The following is a 13,544-nucleotide window of genomic DNA, read 5'->3' as shown; positions in this document are numbered from 1 at the left end:
GTTTCATAAAACACATCAGTAGACTTTCAGCAAAAGTGTTCTATGACCTTAATTTCTTTTCATGTAGTTGGGAAGCAGAAACTGAAAGATAGAGATTCCTCTAGGACTGGTAGTATAGCCAAATGGTAGAGCACTTGCCTAGTATGCTTGAGGGCCTAGGTTCAATCACACCAGTATTACCCCAAAAAAAGAAAAGAAAAATTAAAAATTTCTCCACAACAGGTTAGCATTTTTATGTGCAGGGATCAACATTAGTCTTAAGAAGGTGAGTGGTGGATAGGTGGTAAATGTCAGCCTGAGAAGGTATTTGTTTAGCATGAAAGGAAATCATATCATTTTACCCACTCATCCTGGTTTATAACAGCTCAAAAAATTAGGCGTATCGATTGATCGATCTCAACTAACTTTTTTTTTTTCTTTGCTGGGGCTCTAACCTAGGACCTCTTCTATGTCAGGCAGTCACTCTACCACTGGGCTACATCCCCAGCCCTCAGTTGATCTCTTACGTTTTAACACATGGTAGATGTACATTCATTAGATCAGCAAATATTAACATTTTCTACATTGTAAACACTGACTGTTTATTTGAAACTGGGATGGGGCTGGGGATAGGATTATCAGTAAGACAGATAGTGTACTTGTACTAAAATAGTGGGGGTTTTTTTGTTTTTTTGTTACTTGGGATTGAACCCAGGGTCATTCCACCATTGAGCTACATACATACCCAGCCCTTTTTATTTTGAGACAGGGTCTCACTAAGTTGCTGAGGCTATCCTCGAACTTGATGATACTAACTGGCTCAGCCTCCCACATTGCTGAGATTACAGATGTATATCACCTTGCCTAGTTTAAAAGAGCTTTTATTCTGTGGGAGAGTCCAGTGACTGCAGGTATGAAGAGATGCAGCTAAAGAGCTGAAGTACAGATGAGGCACTTGAGTGAAGGGAATGGAAAACCAGGAATAGTTAAACTGAAATGAGCCCTCTTGTGCTGGATCATGCCAGGTCTTGTAAATATGATGAGTAGTTCCACATTATTAAGCACAGTGAGAAGCCATGGAATGAGTTTAAACCATGACTTAATCCAGTTTGTATTTTGAAATCCCTTTGCTGCTCCCTGAACTTTTCTTTTTCTCTGACTGTAAAGTACTTCAGATAGATTTGTAAAATAAAAACTAAATTTTTTAGTCTCCTATTGAGTCATTTGCTAGGAGTTTTCCCCTTAAAAAAACCACTCTTAAACCAGGTACAGTGGCATGCACCTGTAATCCCAGCAATTTGGCAGGAGGATCACAAGTTTAAGACCAAATTGGGCAATTTATCAAAACCCTGTCTCAAAGTAAAAAGGACTGGAAATAGTGCTCAATAGTAGGGCACTTTGCCTAGAATATGCAAGGCCCCAGGCTCAATTCCCGATAGTCCCCACCCTAATCCACCCTTAAAAATAAGTTTACATCTTAGATATCTGAAACTTGAATTATAGAAATAAAGCAGTTTTTATATAAAATATTAGTGCAAGTGATGGTTTTGAAATTGAAAGTCTGAAGTCCTTTTGTCTCCTGAGTCAGATTTCCTTCACTCATATAAACATTACCATAATGATAGTCTAAGTGTTGATTTACTGTGTATACAATTTTCCCATTTGTGCCATTGAAAATCTAAAATTGCATTTTATGGTCATGGTCCTTGCTGTATTAAAAACAGTAACAGACAGTAACAGGGTCTTTCTTTCTTTTCTTTCTTTCTTTCTTTTTTTTTTTTTTTTTTTTTTTTTGAGATAGGGTCTTGCTATTTTGCCCAGACTAGTCTTAAACTCACAGATTTAAGTGATCTTCCTGCCTCAACCTCCGAAGTAGCTGGTCCTGCAGGTGCACACTGCCGTCCCTGGTTAGCAGAGTGTTTCTTTTAATTGAAAATCCTTTCTCTGTTTCATAAGAAGTTTCTTTCAAAGAAGAGATTCATGTCTTTAAGGAGCTTACATTCTAGTCAGAGAAGGCAATGTCAAATTATAAGCATAATTCGTATAGTTATTGTAATACTAATAATAAAATTGGAAGCTGGGCGTGGTGGTGCATGACTGTAAGCCTGTCATCTCTGGGAGGCTGAAGCAGGAGGATCACAAGTTCAGTCAGCCTCAGCAACTTAGCAAGGCTGTGAACAATGTAGAGAAATACTGTCTCAAAATTAAAAAAAGGCAGGGAATGTGGCTCAGTGGTTAAGCATCCCTAGGTTCTTATGGTATGGTGGGGGTGATATATGGTATAGTGGGGGTGGCATGTACTATGAAAAATGAGTTAACATGGGGGGAGAAGAATATGTGCAATCCATTTTACATTGTAAATAGGATGGTTAGGGTAACATCAAATCAATGGGTGTGACCTGAGGAAAAGCTTGGAAACCTGGGCACATAAGTGAGGGACAGCATTCTAGACAGAAGAAACAGTCAATACAAAGAAAGGCTTCCAGGACAGAGAATACTGGGCCTGTAGAGGAACTGGAGGGAGACTTTTAGTAATGAGTTTCTCCTGAGTCAGTTTTTAAAAATTCATATTTGCCAAAACCTGAATAATTAGGCAGAGAACAGATTCTTTTCTGTAGATGGTAATCAATACACACACACACACACACACACACACACACACACACACGTTCTTAACTTGAATTAGGTAATTCCAAAGTAACACAAAGTTTCTTAAATTCAGTTAATAGGTCAGCTGAACAAACATCTCCTTTTCTGTGAATAAAAGACTAAAGTTGGATCACATTCTTATGGACCTAGCACTTAGTAAAAACTAAAGATTTTATCATCACAATTTTTAGCTTGTCATCTTAGAAGCCAGCAGACTTTGGGTTCTTTTTGTTTTTTGTTTTTAAATTTTTTTTATTCTAATTTGTTATATAAGACAGCAGAATGCATTACAATTCATATGACACATATAGAGCACAATTTATCTCTGGTTGTGTATGAAGTATATTCACACCATTCGTGTCCTTATGCATGTACTTAGAGTAATGGTATCCATCTCATTCCATCATCATTTCTAACCCCATGCCCCTTCTCTTCCCCTCCCACATCTTTACCCTACCTAGAGTTCGTCTAATTCTCCCATGCTCCCCCTCCCAACCCTACTGTGAATCAGCCTCCTTATATCAGGAAAAACATTCGGCATTTGGTTTTGGGGGATTGGCTAACTTCACTTAGCATTATATTCTTCAGCTCCATCCATTGTCTGCAAATGCCATGATTTTATTCTCTTTTATTGCTGAGTAATATTCCATTGTGTGTATGTATACACATTTTCTTTATCCGTTCATCGACTGAAGGACTTCTAGGTTATAGTCCCACCAGCAGTGTATGAGTGGACCTTTTCCCCCACATCCTCATCAACATTTATTGTTTGTATTCTTAATAGCTGCCATTCTGACTGGAGTGAGATGATATTTTAGAGTAGTTTTGATTTGCATTTCTCTAATTGCTAGAGATGTTGAACATTTTTTCATATGTATGTTGATTGATCATATATCCTCTTTTGAGAGGTGTCTATTCAGGTCCTTGGCCCATTTGTTGATTGCGTTATTTGTTTTTTTGGCGCTTAGCTTTTTGAGTTCTTTATATACCATAGAGATTAGTGCTGTATCTGATGTGCAAGTGGTAAAAATTTGCTCCCGTTCTATAGGCTCTCTGTTCACTTCACTTATTGTTTCTTTTGCTGAGAAGTGTTAGCAAGAAGAGTGAAGCAGGTGGCATCACTATAACAGACCTTAAACTGTACTACAGAGCAATAGGAACAAAAACAGCATGGTATTAGCACCAAAATAGACTAGTAGACCAATGGTACAGAATAGAGGACACAGAATCTAACCCACATAATTACAGCTATCTTATATTAGACAAAGGCGCCAAAAACATACATTGGAGAAAAGATAGCCTCTTCAACAAATGGTCCTGGGAAAATTGGAAATCTGTATACAGCAAAATGAAATTAAACCCCTATCTCTCACCATGCACAAAACTCAACTCAAAGGACCTAGGAATTAAACCAGAGACACTGTGCCTATTAGAAGAAAAAATAGGCCCAAATCTCTATCATGTGGGTTTAGGCACCAGCTTCCTTAATAAGACCCCTATGGTGCAAGAATTAAAGTCAAGAATCAATAAATGGGATGGATTCAAATTAAAAAGACTTTTGTTTTACAGGAAAGGATAGCAGAGGTATCAAGTCACTTGCATCTAAAGAGGAAGAGATAGGATGAAGATTGGGTTCAGTTTTAAGAGCAAGTGTTATCACATCTCTTGTTTTCTTTCCATACCAGCAGCACCAAATCCTTTTAAAAATATTTGGTGATTCACATCTTCTGTTCTTTGAGTCAGTGAAATTTTACATGTGTTCCTTAAGGTTCTAGTTTTAAATTGGGCACACTACTTTCATAAAATTCTAATCAATGGCCAATATAGTAGAATATTACTAAAGTTGTGTGCATATCAAGTGTATCCTATGGGTATAGTTATTCAGCATCATCTTTATTTCATATGTACAATACTCTTCATAAATAACAGAACCATGCTCTATTATATGCATGTATGAATATGTCAGAATGAACCCCACTATTATGTATAACTGTAAAGCACTAATAAAAATATTAAAGTACATATTATTTTTTAAAAAAATTACACTCATGGCACATTCTTATAATCCTAGCTACTCAAGACATTAGGCAAGAGGATCACAAGTTCGAACAGCTTTGGCAACTTAGCAAGACCGTGTCTCAAAATAAAATTTTTAAAAAGAGCTGGGGATGTGGCTCAATGGTAGAGTGCTTGCTTAGTGTGTGCAACGCCCTGGGTTCAAATCCCAGGACTGGCGAAAACTGTCCTCAGTTTATCTAGTGAGATCACTAGCACTATTCCAGCCATACTTGCCCACAGCTTTTTTTTTTTTTTTTCTTTTTTTTCCACGTTCTGAATTTTTGTTCTCTAACCACAATATCCTTTGGTACTTTTAAAAACTTGTAATTGATTCCTTTCCCAGTTTGTCATGATGGTTACATATTAGAGTGGTTTTATATTGGAATCCATTCCATGGGTTGTCATTCAACTGCCAAATGGAAGGGCCCTTGAGAAACTTAGCAGGTCTTTTCTCTCCTTGAGGCAGAACTGCATAGAAATCTCCCCCAAATCTAGTAGTTTATCCTCCTTTTCTTTAAAAGGAAATGTGACAACCCCTTTTGGGCCTCCAGTTCTGTTGCCATTCTAAGTAGGAAGGTCAGAAGCCTAGCATTTAGTAGACATTAATAGCTTAAAGCTGTTACATAACAAAATTAAAAGAGAATAATTGTACTCAAACAAGCTTATTCTTAAAGCCCTCTTTATTGGGTTTTTGATAACTGCTTTAATTGTAATTAGAAGCCTATGATGGGTATCTGATTTTTTTTAATCCATTTTTTTTAAAATAGTGTGTTTTGGATAGAAACTCCAAAGTAATCTTATAATGATTGAACTTGATGGACTTGATTTAGTGGGTGTATGTGTGTGTGTGTGTGTGTATATGTCATAATATTGTAGAACATTTTATTTTTCTTTTAGTTCTAACAATAATGTAAAAACAGATCTACTTTCTATCTTTGTTATTCTTCTGTCTTTGGTTTTGCTGTTAATGGGTTTGGATCCATAACCACAATGTGAGGACTTCCAAGATGTTTCACCTTATGCTGCCAGTGAATTTACTTAATCACTACAGACATTGACCTATTCTTGGAAGTCTTCATTCATAAAATTGACTAAGCTTTATTTTTTTATTATTTAAAATATTTTTGGTTTAAAATTTTTAAAACATTTTTAAAATTTTCAGTTCTAGTTTGGTCAGAATCCTCAAGGAAGTGAAAGGTATGAAAATTAGGTTGGTATATACTTAACATTTTGATATTTATGACAGAGAAAGTCTTTCCATCATAAAGACCAGTCAAATTTCAGTCGGACGTAATTACCCTATGTGCATATGTGATTATACAACCATTGTAACTCTATTATCAGATACAACCAGAAGAATGAAAAGTTGTACTCCATTTATGTATGGTGTGTCAAAATGCATTCTACTGTCATGTGTAACTAGTTAGAACAAATAAAGAAAAAAAAGACTGGTCAAATTTCAACTCATAAAAGATATCCTCTATAATGAGCATCTTCTCATCTTCTGGGATTCTTCAGACTTAGAAGGATCAGCATTTGTAGGCAGCATTTTGTGTTTATTCTGCCAGCATGAAAAGTAACCTATCAAAGTTATCAACATACATAACTCACATTATTTTAAAGGAATTTAATTTTTCTTCTTTTTTTGGGGGGGGTACAGGGGATCAAACTCAGGGTTTCGAGGAATTTAATTTTTAAGGATTCGCTGAACATAAAATCTTGCCCTTAAAGATTTATGTATTTCATTTTTTTTTAAAGAGAGAGTGAGAGAGGGGAGAGAGAGAATTTTTAATATTTATTTTTTAGTTCTCGGCGGACACAACATCTTTGTTTGTATGTGGTGCTGAGGATCGAACCCGGGCCGCACGCATGCCAGGCGAGCGCGCTACCACTTGAGCCACATCCCCAGCCCCTGTATTTCATTTTTAATGAATAACTTGTCATTTGTGGTGGAATTGTTTGTAAGGTCATACTACTTGGTACATGGAACACATTTTGATTGAATTAAATACTCTCAAAGTCCTTCTTTAGCAACATGTGTCATTGTTCGCAGGCTATATCTTCTCAGAAGTTTCACGGGAGGGAAATCAGTGACAAAGAAAGAAGTTGTCATTTTTGCACGGTAAAATCGTCATTTCTGATCACCAACTTCTAATTCAAAAGTTCCATATTCCTTCCTAAAGTAGTTTTGCTTCTTATATGTGATGTATTAATTTGGCTTATAATTGAAAATAATCAATATAAACAGGAGCCTGAAATGCTAGTGTGACTTATTGGATATTGGGTTAAATGACTTACTAGAATTTGAGTTTCAGTCCTTTTTGGTTTTGTTCTGTTGTCTTTTTTTTTTCTTGGGGGGGGGGGTAAGGAGGTGATTACTGGTGATTGAACTAAGTGGCCCTCTACCAGTGAGCTATATATCCAGTCTTTTTTATTTTATTTTGAGACAGGGGCTTGCTAGGTTGCTGAGGCTGGCCTTGAACTTGTGATCCTCCTGCCTAAATCCCTCTAGTTGCTAGGATTACAAGTGTGTGCCAATGTGCTGAGATTGGGTCCTTAACTTCCTTCACAAATCCTACTTCTGGTGAGGCTCTTCTCACATTGTTCACGTGTGGATCATTATTTGCTGGTAAATGCCAAGAATAGAGGCAGAAAGCTAGCATTTTATCAGTTACTATGATAAAGAAATTTTAAAGAAATGAGTCTGATACAGATCTTACTATAGAAAGTCAAGGGTGTCAGGCACACTTAAAATAAAAGTAAGAGCTAACAAATTAACCATGGGTAGAAGAAATATTTCAAGCTTAGAAGGATCAGGGTACTTAGCTCAGTATTTCAGCATACTCAGAGGAATCAAATCTCTGCACATCTAGACATAATTTCTATCTCTGTGTGTGTCTTGGAAGAAGGAAAGGGTAAGTTTGCTTTTAAACACTGATAGGAAAAGCTGCAGTCTACATTATGAACTAAATTTATCAACTACCCAAGCAAAATGATTTATTCAGTTTGTTCATTGTCAACAACTTGAGTCTTCTTTTGTAGTACCTTACTCTCAACATCTTTTTCTTCTTCCCTTCCCCCACAGCTGCTAAAAGCCAGATGTGTTAGAATTAGTTCAAAAGCCACAATTAGAGGGGTTGGGTTTCCTCTCAGGTGATAAGATGACTATCAAAAAATGAAGTTAACCCCTGTCTGTATTCATTCTAGAAAAATAAGCCATTCTTTTTCCAGTCACTTTTAACTAAAGGAAGGAAATCTTGCTTTTTTTTTTTTTTTTTTTTTTAGTTGTCATAGGCCTTTGTTTTATTTATTTATATGTGATGCTGAGGATTGAACACAGTGCCTGACACATACTAGACAAGCACTCTACCACTGAGCTACAACCCCAACCCCCCTCAAGCTTTTTTTTTTAAAACAAGAAATCTACTCTCTCAAGCTAGTCATTTGTAGAGGCTAAAAAAAGAAAATTTTTTTAACTTTTTACTCCATTCAATTTATTCCATCTGCTGGTCTACCACAGTGTATTGTGTTGAGTTCCTTCTGGCATGTCACTTAGTTGAGCTGAATACTGTATGCTGGAAACACAGGGGAGATGCTTATGTTAGAAAGAGGAAAGCCGGTCAGGAGACCTCACTCAATTTCTTTTTTTTTTTTTTTTTGGGGGGGGGGTACTGGGTATTGAACTCAAGGTTACTCAACTACTGAGCCACACACATCCCCAGCCCTATTTTGTATTTTATTTAGAGACAGGGTCTCACTGAGTTGCTCAGCGCCTCATCTTTGCTGAGGCTGGCTTTGAATTCGCAATCCTCCTGCCTCAGCCTCCTGAGCGTCTGGGATTACAGGCGTGTGCCCCCATGCCCGGCAACCTTACTCAATTTCTGACTGAAGAGAAAAGCCATATTTTTTGTCCTTGGCCAAGCAAGAGCTACAGGGATTCTTTGATGGTATCCTCAGGTCCTTCAGTACATTCAAACTCAAAATCTCATTCAGTACGTTTTGTCTTGATCCTTTTCTTTCTTACTGGATTTTTCCCTAAAAGACTCAACCTTGATTCCCCCCGCCCCCCGACATATACCAGACATAGCATTCTATTTCTCGCCAAGTTGACAGGTTTTAAGTATAAGTATTCTATCTCATATGAAGATTTTAGCCTTAAAAATTCTGTTACTTTGTTCAGTGTCTACTGACCATCCACTTTTTATTTTGCTGTTCTCTGTTAGCTTTGATAAATTTCTCAGTGGCTTAATAGTCATTGGAGTAATGAAGACACTGCCACAGGCAATTGACTTTGCCTTCTTGTGGCAGAAAAGCATTTTCCCATTTATGCTGTTCATACTAAATCCCATTGAAATGAAAACCCAAATAGCAATCACTTCAAAGAAATAGGTATGGACTATTTGTTGCAGCTTAGGAATTGTGTGTCAGGTTTTTGCAGTTAATTCTTTAGCAGAATTGCATATTGTTTAGGGTAAATCGTAAAATGGATTTTTTTTCCAAAAGTAATATTCTAGAAGGGCTAAAATATGGTTTATGTAATATTATATATAAAATATGGTTTGTATAATATTAATATTATATAATATTTTAGAAAGGATAAAATATGGTTTATATAATATTATATATTATATCTGGGGTATACACATTAGAGGTAGTGTCATAAGACATCCTTTAGACTGAAAATAAGATATTATTCTGTCCTAAAACATAATGACCATATGATCAGATTTGAATGAGGGTATATTGAATTACTTCTCATTCAGTTCCTAAATAATGGGACCTGAAACATTCCAGTCAGGAACTATTGAATATATTTAATTTTCTTTTTTTTTAATATATTTTTTAGTTGTAGGTGAACACAATACCTTTGTTTTATTTTTATGTGGTGCTGAGGATTGAACCTAGTGCCTCACACATGCTAGGTGAGCGAGCACTCTACCACTAAACCACCCCCCCCACACCCAGTTTTCTTTAATTATAGTAGATGGAATGTACCTTCAGAACAGTTGACTTTGTAAAGAAAAAAGGAAGTTTAGTATTGAGGTGTAAGCATTTAGAATTGACCGTAAGTCAGAAATAGAATCCAGCACAAATGGTTGTGCATATTTTCCAGGATAAAATGATAGTACTAACATGAAGCTCTGCTGATTAGTGGTATGAAGTCTATAACAAATAGGGCTTGTCACCAGAGAAAGTAGTTTCATCCAGCAGCCAGGAGTGGCAGCGCATGCCTGTAATCCCAGCAGCTCAGGAGGCTGAGGCAGGAGGATGGTGAGTTCAAAGCCAGCCTCAGCAATTTAGTGAGGCCCAAAGCAACTTGGCAAGACTCTTTCTCTTAAATACAAAAAAGGGCTGGGGATGTGGCTCAATGGTTAAGTGTCCCTGAGTTCAATTCTTGGTACCAAAAAAGAAAGAAAGTAGTTTCATCCAGCTTTAGAATTCATTGCCATGAATATGTGCCCTGATACTGCCTAGTTAAGAAGCAGCTGTTAAGCATTACACTTTTTAGAATGTTGGTGTTTTGGGTTTGTTTGTTTTTTTTTTTTTTGGTGCTTTTTTTTTTCTTTTAATTTCAAGCTTAAAACAACTGAAAAGCTAATATTCGGAGAATGTTTTAGCTGGTAATAGTGTAGTTATGGGCATATTCTTGGAAGACAAAAGTTGCCATGATTTGAATGCTGGTACTACTAAATACCAATCTTTTTTTTTTTTTAACCTCCTTTTCTCATCTGTAAAATCGAGTTGAGGATCTATAAAATGCAGATTGAGAATCTCTTATCTGAAATGCTTGAAACCAGAAGTGTTTTAGATTTTGGGGTTGGGGGGTGTGAGGGAACAGGAGATTTTAGAATACTTGCATAGACATAATGAAGGTATCTTGCAAATGTAACCATGTCTAGATACAAAGTTCATTTATGTTTCATATATACCTTATACATAGCCTCAAGATAATCTCATAGCACATTTTTAATATGTTTGCTTTTTAACTGTAACCCATCACATGAAATTAGGTGTGAAATTTTTCACTTACCAGCATCTTATTAAGTGCTCGAAATGTTTCAGGTTTTGGAACATTTTGGATTTGTGATTTTCAGGTTAGGGATGCTTGACCACATAGTACCTAATAAGGTTATGTGGATTAAATGGATTAGTATTTATAAATAGTGTATGGCACATGGTAAATATTACAAGAGTTAAGTAAAACTGGTTTAGTAACTGAATTGAGCATTGAGTTCTGACAGGGTACTGGGGATTGGATCCAGGGTTGCTCTACCACTTAGCTAATATCTCCAAGCTCCTTTTTAAAATTTTATTTTATTATTATTATGATTATTTTTAATTTTTGAGACAGGGTCTTACTAAATTGCCAGGGCTGGCTTTGAACTTGGATCCTCCTACCTCAGCCTTCTCTCTCTCTCTCTATATATATATATATATATATATAGAGAGAGAGAGAGAGAGAGAGAGTGTGAGAGAGTATAATGCATAATTATAAAACACATTATATGTTTTATAATAAAATATAACTAAAATAATAATTACTTAACATTTATTTCCTTTTCTTTTTTCTTTTGATTTTTATTTTTCTAAATACATGACAGCAGAATGTACTACAATTCTTATTACACATATATCTTTGTATAAAGTATATTCATGCCAATTCATGCCTTTATACATGTACTTTGTATATTTTTTGCATTACAATTCTTATTACACATATATACCACAATTTTTCATATCTGTTTATAAAGTAGGTTGACACCCAATTCGTGTCTTCATACATGTACTTTGGATAATGATGTCCATCACATTCCACCATCCTTGGTAATCCCCTGCCTCCTTCCTTTCCCTCCCTCCCCTCTCCCCTATCTAGAATTAATCTATTCATCCCACGTTCCCCCTCCCCACCCCATTATGAGTCGTTCTCCTTATATCAAAGAAAACATTCGGCATTTGATTTTTGGGGATTGGCCAACTTCACTTAGCATTATCTTCTCCAGCACAATCCATTTACCTGCAAATGCCATGATTTTATTCTCTTTTATTGCTGAGTAAAATTCCATTGTGTATATATGCCATATATTTTTTTTTATCCTTTCATCCTCTGAAGGGCATCTAGGTTGGCTCCACAGTTTATCTATTGTGAATTGTGCTGATATAAACATTGATGTGGCTGTGTGCCTGAAATATGGTGTTTTTAAGTCCTTGAGTATAGTCTGAGGAGAGGGATAGCTGGGTCAAATGGTGGTTCCATTCCCAAATTTCCAAGGAATCTCCATACTGCTTTCCATATTGGCTGCACCAATTTGCAGCCCCCCCAGCAATGTATGAGTGTACCTTTTTTTCCCATATCCTCGCCAACACTTACTGTTGTTTGTCTTCATAATAGTTGCCATTCTGACTGGAGTGAGATGATATCATAGAGTAGTTTTGATTTGCATTTCTCTGATTGCTAGAAATGATGAGCATTTTTTCATATATTTGTTGATTGATTGTATATCTTCTTCTGAGAAGTGTCTGTTCAGGTCCTTGGCCCATTTGTCGATTGGGTTATTTGTTTTTTTCGGTGCTTAGTTTTTTGAGTTCTTTATATATCCTAGAGATTAGTGTTTTATCTGATGTATGATGGGTAAAGATTTGCTCCCAAGATGTAGGCTCTCTGTTCACCTCACAAATTGTTTCTTTTGCTGAGAAAAAACTTTTTAGTTTGATTCCATCCCATTTATTGATTCTTGGTTTTAATTCTTAAACGCTATAGGAGTCTTATTAAGGAAGTTGGGGCCTAATCCCACATGATGGAGATTAGGGCCTACTTTTTCTTCTATTAGACGAAAAGTCTCTGGTTTAATTCCTAGGTCCTTGATCCATTTTGAGTTAAGTTTTTTGCATGGAGAGAGAGATGGGTTTAATTTCATTTTGTTGCATATGGATTTCCAGGTTTCCCAGCACCATTTGTTGAAAATGCTATCTTTTCTCCAATGCATGTTTTTGGCACCTTTGTCTAATATAAGATAATTGTAATTTTGTGGGTTAGTTTCTGTGTCCTCTATTCTGACCATTGGTCTACCAGTCTATTATGGTGCCAATACCATGCTGTTTTTGTTACTATTGCTCTGTAGTATAGTTTAAGGTCTGTTATAGCAATGCCACCTGCTTCACTCTTCTTGCTAAGGATTGCTTAGCTATTCAGGGTGTCTTATTTTTCCAGATGAATTTCATAATTGCTTTTTCTATTTCTATGAGGAATGCCTTTGGGATTTTGATCGGAATTGCATTAAATCTGTATAGTGCTTTTGGTAGTATGGTCATTTTGATAATATTAATTCTGCTTATCTAAGAGCAAGGTAGATCTTTCCATCTTCTAAGGTCTTCTTTGATTTCTCTCTTTAGGGTTCTATAGTTTTCATTGTTTAGATCTTTCGTTAAGTTGATTCCCCAATATCTTTTTTTTTTTTTTTTGAGGTTATTGTGAATGGGGTAGTTTTCCTCATTTCCTTCTCAGAGGCTTTGTCACTGATATACAGAAATGCCTTTGATTTATGGGTGTTGATTTTATATCCTGCTACTTGCTGAATTCATTTACTAGTTCTAGAAGTTTTTTTTAAGAGAGAGAAAAGAGAGAAATTTTTAATATTTATTTTTCAGTTTTCGGTGGACACAACATCTGTATTTTATTTTATGTGGTGCTGAGGATCGAACCCAGCTCCCCGTGCATGCCAGGCTTGCGCGTTACCACTTGAGCCACATCCCCAGCCCAAGTTTTAGAAGTTTTCTGGTGGAGTTTTTTGGGTCTTCTAGGTATAGAATCATCTTCAGCAAATAGTGCTAATTTAAGTTCTTCTTTTCCTATACATATC

The 13,544-nt window shown here is 36.1% G+C and overlaps 1 protein-coding gene across 4 annotated transcripts in view; it reads left to right on the top strand.

Annotated features, from left to right (window-relative positions):
• The window catches only part of FAM118B (family with sequence similarity 118 member B), a 55,465-nt gene that overhangs the window by 14,217 nt on the left and 27,704 nt on the right, over positions 1–13,544 (top strand). Inside the window, exon 2 of one of the 4 annotated variants that reach the window (XM_081278941.1) lies at positions 6,740–6,808. The exons of the other annotated variants lie outside the window; for them this stretch is intronic. The gene's annotated coding sequence lies outside the window, so the exon portion shown is untranslated. The remainder of the gene's footprint in view (positions 1–6,739; positions 6,809–13,544) is intronic. 4 annotated transcript variants of the gene reach the window in all.

Source organism: Spermophilus citellus (genome assembly GCF_964194105.1).
Source record: "Spermophilus citellus genome assembly, chromosome: 2".
Classification (NCBI taxonomy): Eukaryota; Metazoa; Chordata; class Mammalia; order Rodentia; family Sciuridae; genus Spermophilus; species Spermophilus citellus.
The sequence above is the reverse complement of the archived record's forward strand: the minus strand, read 5'-3'. Positions and strand labels throughout refer to the sequence as shown.